The sequence below is a fragment of the Phodopus roborovskii genome, unplaced genomic scaffold, assembly GCF_943737965.1.
Source record: "Phodopus roborovskii unplaced genomic scaffold, PHOROB, whole genome shotgun sequence".
NCBI classification, from domain to species: Eukaryota; Metazoa; Chordata; class Mammalia; order Rodentia; family Cricetidae; genus Phodopus; species Phodopus roborovskii.
In genome coordinates, this window is record NW_026126448.1 from 916,716 (window position 1) to 936,694 (window position 19,979).

The following is a 19,979-nucleotide window of genomic DNA, read 5'->3' on the forward strand; positions in this document are numbered from 1 at the left end:
ATGCATGGTTGTATAATGAAAATGGATATAGCAAATTTTTCATCAGTCTGAGAGATAGGATTCTTTAAAAAAACAAAAAATCCCCCAAGTTCTTTAGAAACAAGCATGTACAGCAGCCAGCTGTATGTGTCTCAGGGAAAGGAAAGCCTAAGGTGTGTGTTGGTCTCAAGGCTTACACATGTGTGTATGAATGCTGTGGAAGGCTCTAGGCTTTGCAGAATACCCTGAGCTAGCAACTGTTTAATAGCCTGGAAGCCCCGGGCTCCATGGAGCCTGTGTTCAAGGACTCAGATAATAGTGAGCAAATATCACAACAGCACAGCGTGTGCTGACAAGGATGCTAGAGTAGACAAGGCCCCTCACGGGACCGCCAGGTGCACTGTCCTGCACAGGGCACACAGACTGGGCTCACTGTGTCCGAGCTGTGGGAGGAGGCTGGTGTGGTAGTAGCAGAAGGAGTGAACAAGGTACCCGCTGATGTGCCCCACCCCTTCTTTGGATCCAAGCCTGTTCACACTGAAGCCCATCTCACATTTCATGTATTCCTCAGGCACCGCTGTCAACAGCTAAGCCAGGCAGCAAGGCTAAAAAGGATGTCTAGAGAGGACTTTGAGGAGTCCGACAGTCCAGGAATGGGACAGTAGACCCTTCAATGGTCCATGGTCCATCTTCTCTGTCAGCTTGTTCATGGGACTGAGAACTGCAAGTATCGGTAAGGAACCATCAGGACGAGCCTTTGTAAGATATGTAGGAGTGAATTTACTAAGCCAAAGTAGGTAGAAAGGCAGTTGAGGTCATTATAAAATATGAGGCATGGGATGGGATTGCACAGTCAGAGTATGATAGGAGAGTAGCACACACCTCTACCTATCTGGTGTGCGTGTATGCGTGCGTGCGTGCGTGCGTGCGTGTGTGTGTGTGTGTGTGTGTGTGTGTGTGTGTGTGTGTGTGTAAATGATGGTATGGAGTCAAGATATAGAGGGCCCACGATGTGCCTAACCAGTTGAGTCTTTTTGAAACACAGTAGACAAAATGCAAGTTGGGGCTACTGCCAGGCTGACTGCTAAGTCATCCCAGAGCCTCTAAGATTTCATGTGAAATCAGGGGCAGGGTCTGGAAATGTGTCTCAGAAGTTGCCTAGAAGATTCGATGTGCTGAGATACCTCTGTAAGATGGGAGTCATGAAGAAGAGAAGATAGGAGAGCCAAGATTCTGTCCTCAGAGCCTTCCCCTTCTATCTCTGGGTGCTATTTTCTGATCTAATACTTGAGGCTTTATCATCATTAAGTCTTTCCTGTCTCCATCCTGCGTTTTGGGTCATGCTCTGAGTGTGATGCTCAGCACACAGTAGGCTGCACTGGCCTTGGACCTGCCGGGTGACAAGTGTGTGAGTACCTACCCTGACAGTAAGGAGGGTCCTGTGGTGCTAGGTAAGCTGAATGCAAAGCCCCTTGATACAGACCAAGATAGTTCGCCCACTGGCCCTCAAGTCCCTGGTCTGTTCCAGGGGAAGGGCAGTGACCCACTCCCCAGAGCTAATAGTTATTTCTGTGTATGGGTGCCTGGTACTTTCAGCTCTGTCTTCAGAGTTGCTACAGAGTGGGTGCTGAGATGTGGACTGAATAGGTGAGGTGCTTAGTGAATATGAGCTTTCAGCCCTAGCATCTTCTACCTGCCCCAGTTTATTTGAAGTAGCTCCCGCTGGGATGGAATAACGCAAATGAAATGCTGTCTTCTTGGGCAAAGACCCGGATCTAAGGTCCTGGCATGAACATAAACATCGGAAGTGGCCATGGGTGGTGCCCTGGAAACAGTACCCACAAGGCTAAAGGCCCAGCCTTGCAGAGCACCAGCCTCTTGGAGGACTGGCCCTGCCGCAAGCCGAGGAGCTTGCTCTTGCTGACCTCTAGCCCTTCCAGGTCACCTGTGGTCCCTTTTCACTTCACACTATTAAAGGACGATGGAGTGATATGACCAGGTGTTGTGGCCACATCTTGAAATCCTCATCCATAAAATGGGCATGATACTATTGTCACATACTCAGTACTGGGTCTATACCAAACAAATCATGACAAGGTCATCGCAGACACGTTGTCAGGCCATCAGTGTTCAGTCTCCCTGTCCACCTCTGTTCTAGTGGATGCTGGCTTTGGGAAATTCCCAGAGGGTCCCCAGCCAGGCCCCATTGGCCCCTACATTCTGCTATCTCTTGGAGATAATAAATAGGAACAAAAACTAAATCCATTATTAGCTTCTTCTAGACTGCATGATTTATGGCTTCAAAGTGTCTCTAGTTAATCTGTCGAAAGGGATTTTAAATTTCATCCGTCTTCCCTGCTGGCAGCCCCTTCTACCTTGAATTCAGCTGTTTGACATGTCTAGTACCGGGGTCCCATTTTAAAAACATTTACAGTGGGTTGGTGGAAAAAAATCGGAGCTGAGCAGCAAGCATGAGGCTCAATTTGGCACATCTGCTTTGAATTCCATGCATCTCCACAAGTGCAAATAACTTGAAAGTTCGCCCTGGGAAGAGGTCTGCTGTGCCCACGAGGGCTGCCTTAGGTGACTTTAAAGGAGAGAGGGATAATTACTGAAAATGAATTGTCACTGAAATAGAAACCTCCCGATCGGCCTGCTGACCATCTGCTGCTCACATGTGCAGCCACCCGCACCTCCCCCTTCCTGCTCCAGAATGCTCTGCTCTCTGGCTTTTAAGTGTCTGCTTCCCAGGACACTCAGGTGATGTTCTGGTCAATACTGATGCAAACTGGGGCCGAGCGGCACATTTCCAGCTTTGGCTGTGGGACCCAGAATTTGGGTAGAGGTAGAAACTGCCTAGGATATGGCTCTGCAGATGTATGGGGGAAAGCTCTGGCAGTAGGCCCTAGGGGGTGGGGGTGGGGGCCAGCAAGCACTTCCATGGTGTCATGGTGTGTGTGTGTGTGTGTGTGTGTTAGGTAGGTTAGATGACAACTTGCATGAGTCGTTCTCTGTTTTCACTGTGTGGGCTCCAGGTATTGAACTCAGGTTGTCAGGCTTGGTGCCTTTACCCACTGAGCCAGCTTGCCAGACATGGGAATAGTTTTAAAATAATGAGGTATGCGCTGAGGATGGTAGGGCAGGATGATGCATGCAGTTAGATTTTCCAGGGTGGTTGAGGAAGGCCTCACCGGTGAGCTCAGGGTCCCTGGGAGCGTCAGCCTCAAGGTGAGAACCACAATGAGAGACTTTACTGTGGAATGCAGCTGAAAGAGCAGCATTCATGCCTGAGGCTGCTGGCTGTGGAGGATAGGCTTGGAGGGAGCACAGGGCAGGACAGTGATGACCGCCCCTGCGGAAGTTAGGGGTTATCTGCTAGTTATTTGACTTGTCTCTAACTGGATTGACAGCCACACTCGCTGCAGTGATGGGAACTTAAGTATTTGGCTAGGTTCTAGACATGCCAACCAGAAGTATGGGGATGGAATGGAGGAGGCTGAACCCTTGGCTCTGAGACCTGACCCTCCCCTGCCACTCCCAGAACAGCCCTACTCCAGCCCATGATTTTACCAAGACGCCAGGCACACATAGGTTGGATGCTGTGTGGGGAGGTACAACTGTATATGTACCAGCATTGTTTATTGAATGAATATCTAGACAAAGAATGAAAAGATAATTATGAATGAATGAATGAATGAATGAATGAATGAATGAATGAATGAATGAATGAATGAATGAGTGAACGAATGGTTTGCTTATTAGGATTTGGCCTAGTGAGGGGTCAGGAGATGGGTTCTGACTCCATCACTACAGAGGCTGAAATGCAAGATTACAGATGTTGCCTCTGGGCCCTATTCATACTAGCAGCCCCTCCTTATCTCTGCTTCCTGGACCCCGGTATGTCTGTGATGGCCAGAGGCTGGCCTTGCCCTTGGAGGCTGTTCTTTTCTTTTGTTTATCTTTTGGCAAACAGTCTTTCTAGATTTAGCTAGAGTCGTCTCCTGGAAGAATTTGCCTCTGATCTCCTGCTCATAAGCAAGAAAAGGCAGCGGTCAGTAAAGCCATGATTTGCCAGCCAGGCCTGGCGCTGCCAGCAGCTACACTTGGGGATTTGTTTCCTCTCCCAGTGGAGTTCCTTGTGATGGGACTATTCAGCCCTTTAGTGGACACTGGTCATGAGCCTTCAGACAAGGTGGGCCTGCCATTGCTCCTGCTTTCCCTGATGACTAAGTACAAAGTGCCCTCACACTTTCTTAGGTGCATTTTGCCACATTCATAGGATCCCCTTTGGAAAAGTGACTACTCAGGCATTGCTTTATTTTAAATTTTGTTAGTCCTTTAATTCTTAAATTGCAAGAGTACTTTGTAGATCCTTGACACAGATCTGGTTGATTGGATATATGTGTTGGGAATGTCTCCCATTCTCTGCCATACCTCTTTACTTTTCAGAGAACAGAGGTTTTACTTCTGACTTAGTCCTGTGTATCAATGTTTCACACGCTTCCTGCTTTTTGTGCTCTAATAGAACTTGCCTATCCCTAGGAATGTACTCTTCCGTTATGCCTTTGGCTCTAAGGTTAGGTCAGTTGTTCATTGTGAATTAGGTGCTGTGTACGTGTGGGTAAGAGTCAAGGACATCTTTTCCATGAGGCTGTCAGGTTTTCTAGCACCGTTTGTTGAAAACACTCTTTCCCTCATTGGTTTACCTGGGCGCTTTATGAAAAACTACATCAAAAGGGCTGGGGATATGCCTCAGTCAGTAAAATGACTGCACACAGGCATGGGGGGGCTGAATTCAGATTCCCCGAGCCCATATAAAAGCCACATACAGCTTTATGTGTCTGGAGCCCCAGCAGTGGGTGGGGTGTGAGGTCACAGACAGACAGATCTCTGGAGCTCATCAGCCAGCCGGCCTAGCTGAATCAGTGAGTTCTAGGTTTGGTGAGAGACCTTGATTAAGTGTGGTTAAGAGCACTGGCTGCTCTTCCCGAGGACCAAGGTTTGAATGCTAGCACCTGTTGGTAGCTCACACGCGTCTGTAACCCCAGCTCCCTCTGATGCCCTCATCTAACCTCCATTAGCACCAGACCCACCTGTGATAAGCAGGCATATAAGTAGGCAAAACCGCCATACAACATAAAAATAAAAACTTAAAAATATATATTAAAAAGACAAATACAGAGGGCAATCGAGGGAGACACCTATTTCAGTTTTTGTCCTTCATGTCCATGTGTGTGCACATGCATCCTCATACACGCTTGCACACATCCTCATGTTGGCATACTTACCACATACACACCCAAAAAGGAGGGAGGAGAACAATTTGTGTTGACCAAATGCACGTAGATTTATTTTCTCTTATTGGTGTCGATGATCTGTATGCGTTCTTACGTCAATACCACACTGCCTTAATCCCTATAGTTTAACAGAAAATCTTGGAGCCAAATAATGTGAGTGCCCCATCATTTTCAATGTTATTTTGGTTATCTAGGTTCCTAATGCTTTTATACATACATTTGAATCAACCTGTTGTATTCATACCAAAAAGTTGGTCACTACCATTAAAATTTCTAGGTCAGTTTACATAGACTTGGCATTTTAAAATGATTTTTTTTAAAGTGTGTGTGTGTGTGTGTGTGTGTGTGTGTGTGTGTGTGTGTGTGTGTGTGCGCGCGCGAGAGCGTGCACATGAGTAGTATGGGTGTCCACACTGGTAGAGGTGTCAGAGCCCCTGGAGCATGTGGCTGCTGGGACTAGACTTGGGTGCTCTTAACCATTATAACAGTGTTGACTCTTTGCCTATGCGTATAGTATTTCTCCCCACTTATTTGATCTTCTTTACTTTCTCTCGGTAGTATGTATTGTTTTTCAGCGTAGCAAAAGGTCACATACAACTTTTGTTCATTTTAGTCACAAGCATTTTATGTTTTTATGCTGATGTAGATAGTACTTCTTTTAAAATTCCTTGTTTATCATTTCTCCTGTTGGGTTAAATTGCAGTTACTTCTGTACATTATATCCTGTGGCATGGCCAAGCCAACATACTTCTGTCTTTTGAGTGTTTGGGGCGCAAACGTGTTAGAGCTTTCTTGTAAACTGCCGTGTCATCTAAGGTTTGTGCCCTTTCCTATTCTTGCTCAATTGCATCAGCTGTGACCACTAAGTGTGGCAAGTGTGGCCATGGTGCTTTGTTCCTAATAGAGGACAAAGCATTAGTTGCCCACTGTTGAGCTTGAGGCTTGCTACAGTTTGTCATTGGTTTTCTTCATAGATTGAGGACACCTCTGTGTTTCTAGTATGCTGAGAATTTCCATCATGGATGGATGTGCTGTCTATTCATTTTTCCCTTATTTTTCTGGCTTTGTGAATTATTGGTATTGATGTAGAATCTTGTCTCTCTTAAGTTGACCTTACTAGGGCATGAGGCATTGTATTTTTCTATGTTACTGGATTTAAAAAAAAAAAATGCTAAAGAATAGTCAGATTTTGTGTGTGTGTGTGTGTGTTTACATTATAATGATATTCAGCTGGGTGTGTTGTCATATACCTTTAATTCCAGCACTTAGGAGGTAAAGGCAAGAGGAGCTCTATGAGTTTAAGGCCAGCCTAGTCTACAAAGCGAATTCCAGGATAGCCAGGACTGTTACACATAGAAACCCTGTCTTAACCTACCCCTCTCCCCCCCAAAAAAAAATATAGAAAGAAAAGAAATTATATTTGCTAGTCATATGAAATTATAAAGAAAATTTGTTTTTGTTTCGTTTTGTTAAGTCAGGATTTCTCTGTGTATCCCTGATTGTCCTAGAACGCACTCTGTAGACCAGGCTGGCCTCAAACTCAGAGATTCACCTGCCTTTGCCTCCCAAATGCTGGGATTAAAGGTGTGTGACACCATGATCCAGCTGTAAAGAAATAATTTTAATAGTTGACTGTAGATCATGAAAAGTGCTCAGATGGATGAAGTAATTAAACTAAGAAGTGTTGTAAGTATTTATAGCTATGCGTTAACTGTGAAAATAAAAGCTAAAAAGTTTCTTGGGAATTAGCAGAAGAGTCCCTTGAAAGAGATTGGATGGGCAACACAGAAAATGGCATAAAATTCTGATTAAAAACAACAATGTGTATTAGTGTCGTAAGGCTGCCATAACACATTAGTACAAACTTGGTGAGTTAAAATGCTGGATATTGTAAACAGCAGATGTTTATTCTTAAATGGCTCTGGAGGCCAGGGGTCCAAAGTGGAGACATCAACAGGTCCAGGCAGCCCCTAGGGGCTCCAGGAGAGAACTTCTTGTTTATCTCTTTCTTCTGGTGACTGCAGCCTCCTGGTCCCACTGCCCCTCCCTTTTCTGTGTGCTTGTCTCCTTAATGGGATGTAGGGCCCATTGAGATAATCCAGGATGCTCTTACCTTAAAATCCTTTAATGTAAGGGCTGGAGGGATGGACCAGCCTTTAAGAGCACTTGCTGCTATTGCAGAAGACCCAAGTTCAGCTCCCAGACCCTGTGTCAGGGGCCACCATAGGATCTCACAATCTCTTTGGAACTCCATGAGCACCTGCACTAAGATGCGCGCACACACACACACACACACACACACACACACACACACACACACACAGCAATCTCTTTGGAACTCCATGAGCACCTGCACTAAGATACACACACACACACACACACACACACACACACACAGAGAGAGAGAGAGAGAGAGAGAGAGAGAGAGAGACACAGCTGCAGAGAGATTTTCCCAGGTCCTGAGATGTGTTATGAAGTCTCTCCAGGAACCGCCATCCAGCCTGGTGCACAGCAGTGCTTTAAGATTTCCTATATGACACATTGGTGTTTGATTCCTGAATCACACAAAGTAAGCCAAATAGAAAGGACTAAGAAGACTAAAGTTAGCAATCCAGGATTTTTGATTTTGACCAACTTAGTACTTTTCTTTTACTGCTGCTTGAACATGAAGTGAATACTTATTAACTGAAACTAAACCATCCCCAGTAACATAAATTGTTGTCAGCTTTTATAAATGGTTAAAATAAACAAGTTTGTCTAACTGTTTATTTGGAAAATTTGGGAATGAAGCCACTTGGCAAGGTAATTTGTGGCTAATTGGCTTTTGATGAATTGGTCATTTGACACATTGATTTTTGGCCAACTGGCTCTTGGATAATCAGTGTTCAGCCTGGGGCTTGGTGCCTGGGGCTGGTATGAGGCCCATGGGGGCGCCAGGCAGGCTGAATACTAGGCCTAAGATCTAAAGGCCACTTTAAACCAGGAAGGAGATCCCAGAAGACCTAACCGTCCCCCAGACCTGGCCAGGGCCTGCTTTCCAGCTAGGTGATATGAGACTTTGGGGACTCACTAATACCAGTCCTTGGTTGATTTTTGTGTGAGACCCTGAGCTCTAAGTGCCTTGCAGTGATAATTGTCTCATTTGATTGTTGCCGTGAGCCTGTACAACAAATGTGTGCTTAGCTTTGCAGAGAAAGGAAAGGAGCACAGGGGAGGGCAGCATACCTGGCTAGGAAGCAGCCCTTGCATCCAGGCCATGTTTTCAACCTTGGGGCCCAAATGGATCTGCTGTAGTCCCCATCCTTAGTCAGCTCTGATCTGCCAGCTCTTTTGTAAGTGTTTGCTCTGGGCTCTATTGCAGCCCAACAGTGGTGCAGTGTTTGCTCTGGGCTCTATTGCAGCCCAACAGTGGTGCAGTGTTTGCTCTGGGCTCTATTGCAGCCCAACAGTTGTGCCTGCTCCTGATTCTTCACCTGAGTGAAACTGAGGCTAGATTAGCTGTGAGACTCAGCCAAGTTGTAGCATCACAGCTAAACAGAAGGGAGGCTGTTCCTGTTGCTTCCCATCACCCTTTCATCTCCAACCTGGGCTAGGGACTTAGGCTTGAGTTCTTGTCTCTGGCTGTGGGACTCACCCATAGGCCCCGCCTTCCACCCCCCAGCCCTCCTTGTTTATATCCCCGTTAATGGGCCCTTGCAGGCCAGTCCAGCTGCCGTGGGAGAGCCAGTGAGCCACCTGGAGCTGTGTCTGCTGCAGAATGTTTACGGTGCATGGAGCCAAAACGAAACAACATCCATCTTGCTGACTGGTCGCAAACACTGCGCCCATTCATGGCCAGGCAGTGGATGGTCCTGTGCTTGGCAGTGAGCTGACACAGTTCAGCAGCTTGCAGGGACAGCAGGAGGGTGAGGAGAAGGCAGGTGGGCTCGGGTGAAATCATACCCCGGCCCCGGCCGCCCCCATTCCATTTTCTGTTCACCCATTCCTTTCACCAGATGTCGTGATGTGGTGCCCTAAGATGGTAGGATTGTCTGGAGAGAGGTTTAGTCCCTGAGGTAGCTTCCCAATATGTCGGGCTCAGCCACAGACCTCAGCGAGCCCTGAATGAGGTCATCTGTCCGCGTGACAGGCCACAACTGTGATGGCAGCCTACGAGTGTTGCCTCCACAGATGTAGCAGTTACTACACGGGAGGGCCAGTTTACCCTTTGCCCTAGGAATTTCCGTCCTCGTATGAATCCATTATAGCATTACCTCCTGTTTAAGAGTCCTGTAGCTCCCACACAGGCCTCTGAGGGCAGCAGATGTATCAGACACACCCTTGTGTCCTGAGGCTCACACAGTGACAGGTGCATGCGGCTATCTGTGGCCCAGATCAGGGAAAGAGGGCAGGCACCCAAGCCAGAACAGGAAGTCTGTTAGTAGCAAAGGTCCCCAGTGTTAGGGATATAACAGGAGGAGGAAGCAGGGCCAGGCCCTTCCAAGCCCTTCCTTGGGGACACTAAGCCTTTTGGTATGTCACAACGCTGGGATCAGAGGAGTTCAACACTGGGAAGTTCCTATAGTCTCTTCCCCGTGGTTTACAGGAAAGTAAACAAAGGCCCAAAGCTTGGGAGGCCACTGGTTGGAAAGGCCTAAGCTGCTCACCCATGCTTTCTGCCCAGGATTTCCCTGGACTCAGACTTACATGTGTGGAGGCTGGGTGCTCCACACAGGATTATGGGAACAAAGCAGAGGGCCCAACACAACACCCTTCCCGTGGAGGCAAAGGCAAGGCCTCCCCAGAGATCACGCTTTCTCCTCAAACAGCTGCCTCTTGGCAGCCGGTTGCTGCCCGGCAGCCTGTGGAGCAAGAACAGGGTCTTCTTCACAGCCTGTGCCCCCTGAGCAGAGCTTCCTGCCTTCCACTCACAGAGCTTGCAGTGAAAATGCATTCCGATCAGGAGTTCTCTGTCTCCACCTTGTCTCTCAAGGTGTTTCGGCGCCTTTCAGCCATGTGCCCTGACCGTGCTAATACAGGATCAGTGATGAGTGCATGTGTGTCTTTCCACAATGTCAGAATTTATTGAATAACAATAAATTCATAAGGTGCAGTGGTTTTAATAGCAGCAGTTTGCCAGTCATCTGACCAAGGTATATCTTAATAGTAATATGAACGCCCACAGCATACAGGTAAATACATCTGTAGCTAATGTGTGAGTTACAGAATGAATACAAGTTAAAGAGACTACAGCAGAATTCCAGAGGTTTCAGAAGTACATATATAGACTCTGTATTGATAAACTAACAGACCCAAGTCAGCCACAGGGGGGAAACTACTACTATAGATCCAGCCATAGGAGAGCTGGGATTGAGAGCGAAGACATAGCCCGCTGTAGAGACCAGGGGGCAGGAAAGGATCTAAAGCAGGGTCATCAGGACCAAGTGGACAAGGTGAGCAAATGGTTAGTCCAGTAGGCCATGTCAACAGCAGAACAAACTGAGCTGAAGCCCCAGGATAGTCGGGAGTTCCCTTCCTGCCCATCCTTGACACGGTGGGTGTCAGGTGATGGGTTGGCAGGGTTGTGCCATCATAATGATAGGCACTTTATAGGGTCTAGATGACCCAATAAGTTCTTGGGTCTGGCTTCACTGGTATGATTTTAATATGCCCTTGTAAATCTCAATGCACCCCAATAAATTTATGAAGCAGCTCCTTTTCTACTCTCAGAAATAAATCTTGTCAATCAGTTTGTACTCTATGCATAGTGCCAGCCAGATGATGGTGTTTGTAGGTGCCCCAGGCATCATCAAACACCCTCAAAATAAAGTCAAGAACAGAACTGTTTTACATGATGTAGAGTAGTTTAATAGTAGAGATCATGGCTTCAGTGGGCCCTCCACCTGCCACCCTGAAGGGCTTCTGGGCTATCTTGTCTTCATAAATGGTCTTCTTTAGTCTCCCAGCTCTCAATTGACATTGCTCATTTCAGCATTTATTCTTTTAGTCGGTGGTTCTCCCAACTGACATTTGATGCTCTTACCTGCCAGTCACTGCTACCCCAGTACAAAGGGAACCCAGAGAGGAAGGGGACACTCAGTCCAGGAAGACTAAGAGGAAACAGAGAACAGGGCAGCTCTAGAGAGCCGTGAGCAGTCAGGCACCATGGAATTGCAGCGTGTGGTGGGAAACCAAGGCCAGACTGAAAATCGGTCTTCCTTGATTGGCTCAGAAGTTGTGTCCTAGGCAGTGGGAGCACAGAGGATTAGGATCGGGGGTGAGGGTGTGTGGGGGGGGGGAGACATGGCCACATCTGGGCCAGGCTTTTGCTATTTAGAAAGATTGTCCTGATTGCGATACAGTGATGAGTCATTTTTATGGAGGAGAGGAGACTGGTCCAAATGGCAGATAATGGCGTACAGTGAGGCGGAATTGGTAAGGACAAGGGAAGGGGAAAAGCTGAGAAGGGGCAATGGCAGGGGCCAGGGCGTGGCACTGAGCTCATCTCCAGGCTTCAGCCAGTGCCTAGTGTCTGTGCCAAGGCCCTCATAGGTGCCTGGGGATAGCCTGGCATGCCTCACCTCATGCCTCAGCACAGATCTGGACTGCCTCCTTCCCTTGAGGGGAGCATTGACGCAGCCTTGTGCCTGTCTTCCTGTAGATGCTTCCAAGTTCAAGACCTTGTCTCAGAATCCAAGAACAGACTTTGGGATTCAGGGAAGTCAGACCCAGCCTCTCTGTCAGAGTACCTCTGTAAGGTGGAGTGAGATACACTTGGGCCAAATCCTGACTCTGCCATGTTTGCTATTGTGACACAGGGGAAACCTGGCTTTCCTCTGAAGAATGAAGAATAGGCCTGGGTCGCAGGTGTTTGCAGGTGACCTTCCTTCTAACAGGACCCTTCTATACTGCCTCCTTTCACTCTTGAAATGAAATCCATCCGTAATGTTCGCTGCATCACTGCTGATGAGACAAACTCCGTATAATGTTGTAATTGCAATATAAAGAAGAAATGGAAGGCAGGCAGCCTGTAAGTGCTGTGTTTCCTTACGAGCATGCTCAGGTACCACTAGCTGGTTGGAGTTGTCAGTTGTCACACCTGTGTGCATTGTCACCTGGCTTGATGGCTGTACAAAGTCACAGACAAGAGTGGCTGAGGTGACGTGATCCTCTGAAATGGTGAACAACCCTTGGACAGCTTCCAAACAAAACACAGTACAGTCTTTCCCTAATTTACATGGTAGTTCCAGGCCTGGAAATTTTAGTATATATTACAACCGTGAAAAAAGCACTTTGTTTTCTGTGTAAAATGGACCTATGTTCTGGCTTCCATACTGGCTTGCTTGTTTACAGATATTTTGAATATCTGGCATGATACTGAGTAGTTAACTTAGGACTGACCCACCCTTGGCAGTAGGTTGACCCCACCCTACTAAATGACAGTGGCCCCCAGGCCCTGTGGCCACCAGAAATCCTCCCAGCGATTTCCACTGTGCCCCTCGGAGTGGCCCTCTCCCAACCCCTGTTGCAGTGATGCCTGGGCTGAGGAGGGTAAGGCTGCAGACCTGGGGGAGAGAGTGGGAGAGCAGCCAGCTCCCACCCACAATCACAGAGTTTCCTGGGGGGAGGTCCCTCAGAGCTGGGTGAATTCAGATCTGGGGTGGAGCTAGGGGGATTCTTCATACGCCAAAACTGCCTTGCCCTGCAGGCTTTCCCAGCCTTTGGACCAATCTGTGGGACAAGTAATCTTTTCCACAGGGTACAGAATTCTGAGCCTCTCTGAAGGCCAAGGAACCATTCATTCCCACTTCTGCCTCCCAGGCCACATCTTTGCATGGTGCTGTTTCCTGGAGGTGGGGATGCCTTCCTTTATAGGAGTGTTTCTCTCCTTGGCTAAGCCCACTCTAAGTGGGAAGCATAGCATGTGTTTACTGTTCCCATCCTATCAAGTGGTAGGGGAGGGATGGCTCACTGCCACTGGCCATCACCAAGAGACTATCGTAAAGCACAATGTAAGAGTGGTTTCTGCCAAATGTGTGCCCCTGTCCCTCCCCCTTCCTGCTGTCGTAATTTCAGAATCCTGCGAGGGACTGACTGTTCTCTCATAGTTACTGGTCCTTCTTGCAGGCAGGGGGTATGGGCGCCACCATCTCCATCCCTACTCTTGAGCTGGGCACTCTGAACCGATACCCAGCTGCTGGCCCATCTTCCTTATGTTTTACATATTTTCCAGCAGTTGGAAGGAATGTTACAGCAGTTGTGAGAACAACAACATGGACATAGGAGTTAACTAATTAACTTGTTTTAAAGGAAAAGGTGTTTAAAAAGAGGCTGAATTGTAAAGTTGTAAATGCATACCTATGTTAACACTCATGGCTCTGGACTTGCCGCCCTTCTTCAAGTTTTATAGGGACCAACAGCCATTTCCTCTAGATTTCTTACCACCCCGTTACTGCCCTTGCTTTCTGAGCTTGAATAAAAACAAGCGACTTTTGGTGACCATTACTGTCCTCCCTGGGTGACTTGGGCCAGGCAGGACTCCTGTGGGGGTTCCAAGTGTCCGAGAAAATGAAGGGTGGGATCATTGACTCTCGGGCCCATCTTAATGAGACACTCACTTTGTGGACCTGTAGCATCGTGGGTGAGAGGCACGTGAGTGCTAGGCTCACAGATGCAGACAGAGCTCAGCTTTTCAGTGTGGGAACCATGGTCACTCAGCAAATTAAACAGAACCTGAGAGGGTTAAGAAGTGTCGGGATTCATTTACTAGACTGTCCTTCTCCATCCCTAGGAGGGTCTCAGATTTGCTGAGCACATGCTTTCTTTGCTTGGGTCCCTGGTTGGTCCCTGACACTCCAGGTTCTCCATTGCCACCCAGCAGCATTTAGTATCTTTTCTGCCTGAGTTGGCCAGTGCCCTTATCTATAACAGGGACTAAGGGGTTCCCTGAGAAAGAGGATCCTGGACCCTGCGAAGCCCTGCAAGTGTGTCTACCCCAGTAGCCAAATGTTTCAAGATCATTTTAGGCTGTCCTCTGCTATCCTTCTTTTGGTTGCTTGTGTGGGCCAGGGGACCAGGGGCAGTTTCAAACTGAGCAGCCTGGAGGACAGTCACTGACAAGCCAGGTGGCAGGAATCTAATTCAAGCCTTTGAAACAGCCTCAAGGATTGTTTACTCATTTCAAAAACAGTATGCGGTATTTTGATGTGTATAGTAGAGAGATTTAAAGCCTATTTTAAAATTCACACACTGTAAAATTTGTCTATGTTTGTGGACAGTTGTATGAGATGGAGCAGTGCCCAGGGTCACATTACCTGTTTCCTCTGTCCTAAAAGGGAGCCAAGAAAGTTAGAAACCCTCAGTGCTGAAGCCACACCTCTGTGTAGGGGCCTTCCTTCTGAAACCTTTCCCATGCAAAGCCAGACTGGAGCCACGGCCTGTCATATCTGCCACTCCCTGCTCAGGACCCAGTGGCTTCCTGCCAGGACAGACTGAAGCCAGCACTGTGTCACCACACAGAGGCCTGCAGGACAGTCCCAGCTTCGCTCATGGCCTCACCAGCATCTCTGTCGCCTACTGGGCTCCCTTTTCTCTTGCCTTCCTGTGTTCCTTCTCTGGAGAACACACCGACCTTAGGGCCTTTGCTTGCTGTCTCCTCTGCCTAGGATGCTGGGCTGCATGTGGCCACATGGCTTCTGCCTTCCCTTCCCTCAGGCACTGCCCAGACAGACCTTCCCTGACACTGACTGCTCTGCCTCTCGGCTGGCTTCTTACCTTCGTTTGCACTCACACCGAGTCTATCCACCTGATGTTATAAGGTTAATCAGTTTCCTCACCTTTGAAATTGTCTTCTCTCCTACCAGAATGCAAGCACCATGAGAGTCAAGACTTTTGTTTCTTGTTCAGCGTGTGTGTCTATGTGCCCAGGGCACAGGGGAACTGTATTTCTGGTGCTCTCCTCCTGGCACATGGTTAGGTATTCAGTGCATGTGTGTTAATTGTTAATATTTGATATATCAATTCCTTTCCCATTTTTTTTAACAATCAAGACTTTTAATTTTTTTTAAATGTATGAAATTTCAAATCCTGCCCTTTCCTGATGTTTGTTCTGTGGCACTGGGGACTAAGCTGGGAGCCTTGGGTCTTCTAAGCATGTGCTCACTACTGAACTATATCCCCAGTGATCTTTTCATTGTAACTCGTAACAGTGTTTTCTCTTGTGATGAAGATTTTTCAGAAATCCAGGAAAAAAATACGGTACGATGGCTTGTGGTGAGGCAGATTCCCCTACCGCGTGTTTGCCATTGGCAGCTGCTTGCCTGGTGTCTAGCTCCTTCCAGTGGGTGTTGAGGGTCCCCTCTTTCACCCTGGCAGAAGGTAGGCTCATAACTTGTGAGACGGTCTCAGTTCTCTGTATGACACATACTTTCTGATTAATAGGCGGTTCAGTAAACAGCACACGTGAGTCAGGGGAGAAACTACCAAAATACCATTCACAAACTGCGTTTTTAAGCAGCTGAAGCTTTTGAATCAGGCTTTCTGCATTGTGGTGGCATCTGACCATGTCATGTCTAATGCCTATCAGATCTCTGTTTATTTTCTGTTCTTGACTCAACCCTTCTATCGGTGGACATAGAAAAGGTCTCAGGTCCTTTTCTGTTACTGGGCGGGGTGGGGCGGGGTGAGGCAGGAGGGAGGGGTGTGTAGGCGTGCACAAGGCCCTTCATTGCCTGGAAGTCACAGGAGAGCTTTCAGGAGTCTGTGCTCCTCTACGTGGTGCAGGAGTCAAACGTGCACCGTCAGGCTTGCACAGCAAGCACTCTACCCCCAACCTTCTCACTGGCTAACTTAATTCTAAGTGGGAAAACCCAGTCATACTCAGAGGAAACAGTGCTGCTGATCACATTCAGTGACCGTGCCTTTTTGAACAGAAAGCAAGGCCGTGCTTAAAATGATACGTATCTTTGTACTCAGCAACTGTGCATATCCAGAAAATTACCCTAAGGCTATAAGTATGGATAAATATAAGATAGGTGACCATAACATGACTGTTTTTGTTTTTCTCTTTTCTAAACAATGTTAACTATATGAACAGCCATGAAATAGAATGCTGCATGGTCATGGCAGTTACTTATTGGAAGAGCGTTTTCGTATCTGGCCTGTAACGAATTGGCTAGTGGCCCTTGTATCAGACTGAGCTTCTGTCTTGGTCAGTTCTGTGTTGTTACCATCCAGAACCTGAGAATGGGTCGCTTACACTGAACAGAATTTATTGTGTCAGGGTTCTGGAGGCCGGTAACCCTGGTATTCAAGGACATCTGGCAGAAGTCTTCTTGCTGCTTCATGTCATGGCAGAGGGCAGTGCATAGCCGGGGGCAACGGGCACATAGAGGGCAATAGAGAGCAAGGGGGGTCAGTCCACTCAGTCTGTATGATACTGACTAGATTCCCACTATAAGGAATCCACTCCCCAGAAAAAGGAATTATCCATGCATCAGAGTAGAGCCCCTTTGAAATAAACAACTGCTATAGATATCAGCTCGTAATACCACACAGCAGGAATTAAATTTCAATATGGTGGGATTTAGGGGGTAGGAAGACATTAAAGAGCGGCCAGACAGCCAGGATCCAAAGGGTCAACATATGGGAGAGAGCAGTAAGTACACGGAGGTGACTATGACACTGGAAGTCACGTCTTCCTTCGGGCATTTACCAAGTGTCTGCACTCAAGGGAGCCTATGCAGTCTTACTGTGAGCGTAGACTCTCGATTGGAGTTTAGAGCTGCCAGGATAGGCAGAGCCTGAAACGCTGTTCCCAGGGAGACAGACATGCTGACATCTAACTCTATCATTCCATGTTGCTTTCTCTGCCCCTCATACTTGCTGATGAAGAAGAAGCATAGGCAAGGGATGAGAATGTGAACAGAGCCTGGCAGTTAGAGGCCGAGAAGCTAGGCAAGCTTTCAGTGGCTTTGAGTTCAGAAGGAGGAGCCTGACATCCGTGCCTTCTAGTGGAGCCCCTGAAGGGTGGCACCCTAGGAGAAGGGATAAACTAAACACACAGCAACGGAAGATAAGGCCAAAAGTTGGGGGGACGCAGCACAGGTTCAGAAGTGGGCCAGATGCTGGTGTTATTAGATGCAGGATAAGATACAATAATGGAGTTAAAATAATGGAGGATGAATATCAATGAGAATGTGTTGTGTATGGAATGGTGGTGGATGGAGTTAAAGACTCCTGTACTCAGCCTGGTGGTGGCAGCATACACCTTTAGTCCCAGCACTTGGGGGGGGGCAGAGGCAGGTGGATCTCTGTGAGTTCAAGGCCAGCCTGGTTTACAAATCTACACAGAGAAACCCTGTCATGGGGGAAAAAAATCCTGTGTTCTTGACCTGCCAAAAAAAAAAAAAAAAAAAAAAAAACCTAATTAGACAAGGTAACTGAAAGGTAGAGGAAGGTCTATCCTAGAGGCAAAAAATATAGAATAGGTGGGACAAATAAATTAATATTGAGATTGTAGATTTAATTTAGAACATATGGTAATTGCATTAAATATAAGTGGTGGAAATGAGCTAAGTATTCATATTAGAAAGGTTGCCAGAGTGCATAAAAATTACTCCATAGAATATTGTATTAGCAAGGTCTTTCAGCTGTAATAGGCGTTACTCGCCTACTCACAGGTGCTGAGCATTGCTTCCCTGTTCTGGTTGAGGTTCCCGGTTTACTAACACTGTCCTCACTTCAGTTCTCTCAGACATAATGGCTTCTCTTCGAACAGGATGGCTTCAGCTGGTTCCCAGTGCTACCCGTCTGTGTGCTGGGGAGCAGTGGGTGCTCCCTCCTGGAGGTCATGAAGTACAAGTTCCAGGCTTCTGACCTAAACCACCTTGTGCTAGTCTGTGCTTCCCCCTAGCTGAGGGGACTAGATTATGCCGATTGGGATTGGCCCGGGAGTAAGGAGAACGGTGAGCCACAGACCTAGTGTGCAGTGCCTACCACATGTCAGGATCTGCTCTGGGCACCTCATATAGTGTGGGAACGGTCTCAGCTCATAAGCTGAGCCACAGAGAATAGAGAGCATGCTCACTGCACAAGGTCACAGAGCTAGCTGGTAAATGGCAAAGCCAAGATTGAAACCTTTCCCGACTGGCCCCAGGGTCTACCCTGTACCTCCCAGCAGACTCTCCTCTCTCATTTCCAAGTGCTATGAATAGGGTCCATCCTCTTTCTTGTCTGTATCCATGAGAAGGGATGGATTGGTTCTTGGGGTTGTGGAGTGAGTGTGTTCTCTTCCTCCAGGTTCACGTGTTGGAGTCCTAACTCCCAGTGTGGCTGCGTTTGCAGTAGGGAAGTGATTAAGGTTAGATGGGCTCGTAAGTGTATGGTCCTGATCAGCAGAACTAGTGTGTCCCTAAAAAGACACTGGGGCTCCCTGCTCTCTTTCTGTCTGTGAGCATGCTCCAAGGCCAGGCCATGTGAGCTCATGGTGAGAAAGTAGTGTCTGCAAGCCATGAAAACCAGAACCCAAACTGCCTGGGACCTCAGTGTAAGCCTTCTAATCTTTAAAGTTGCGAGAAAATAAAATCCAATTGTTCAGCCACCCTGACTATGTGCTTGTTGTAACAGCCGCAGTAGACTCACACACCTGGAGAGTGATAGGTTGCATCTCTCCCATCGCCTTGAGATGGAGCAGCCTTCCTTGTATGGTGGAGCTCACCTTGTATTCGGACAGCTCTTTGTAGTGGCGTGACCATAGACACATCCCATCCTCTGCCTCTGGAGAACATGAGTTAGCCTATGTCGAGGACATGTGACAGGAATGTCATCCACTTTAGCATTTGTCATTAGATGGAAAAGATAGGACAAGAAATTATGTTGATTATTTTGTCATCTTGATTTTCACAAGTAAAGCTGTATGCAGATATGTGGGAAAGAACTGCCAAGCTTTAAAAAAGGAAAAAAACCAACTTTTCTCCATGTCCAATGAGGCTCTCTGGCTAGTAGCCATTGACTTCCTCATTACTGCCTACCTTCCTTTTCAGGCTTTGTTTGTTTGTTTTATAGTTAGTATGTAAGAATGTAAGGAAAGAATTGGTCCTTCTGCGTGTCTGTATGCCAGCCTGTTTATGTTCACATGTGTAACCATCTTGGTCTGTGCATGGCCTTTCTGGCCTGGGACAGAGCTGTGGGTTTGCTCAGTTTCTGTGCTGTGCCATCCTGAGGTGAGCTGGCTCAGGTTTTATTGGCCCGAGTCCCTATAAATCTAGCTTAGCTTTAAAGGGGGATTTACGGGGTTCTTGTGGTCTGGGATAAGAGACGATGGGCGGCTTTAAGCCTGGCGCAAGACCTCAGCCATCAGGAGCGGCTGCTGTGGAGGCCTTGTCCAGGTTACAGCCTCCCTGGTAGCCGTGAATACCCCAACACTCCAGAAAGTGAGTGGACCTCGGCTTCCTATCGTGCTAGAATGCAGAAGAAACCTGGCCATCCACCTCTCACTGCTGCTCCTCTAGTCACCCCAGCTCACGCCCGTGTTTCACATTCCAGGAAGAGGGTAAGGAAGCAGCCTGCTGAGGCAGGAGGGGCCTGAGGAGTTCTTTATGCCCTGCCTCTTCTCTTCTGTGTCCCCTTAGGTGGACTTCTCACTGGACCTGGGGATAGGAAGCCCCAAGTCCTCTGTGCTCTGTGATACCCCTGCTGCCAGGGCCTGGCACATGAGATTCAGTT

The 19,979-nt window shown here is 47.7% G+C and overlaps 1 protein-coding gene across 4 annotated transcripts in view; it reads left to right on the top strand.

Annotated features, from left to right (window-relative positions):
- The window catches only part of Glis1 (GLIS family zinc finger 1), a 181,016-nt gene that overhangs the window by 88,589 nt on the left and 72,448 nt on the right, over positions 1–19,979 (top strand). The window lies entirely within an intron of this gene.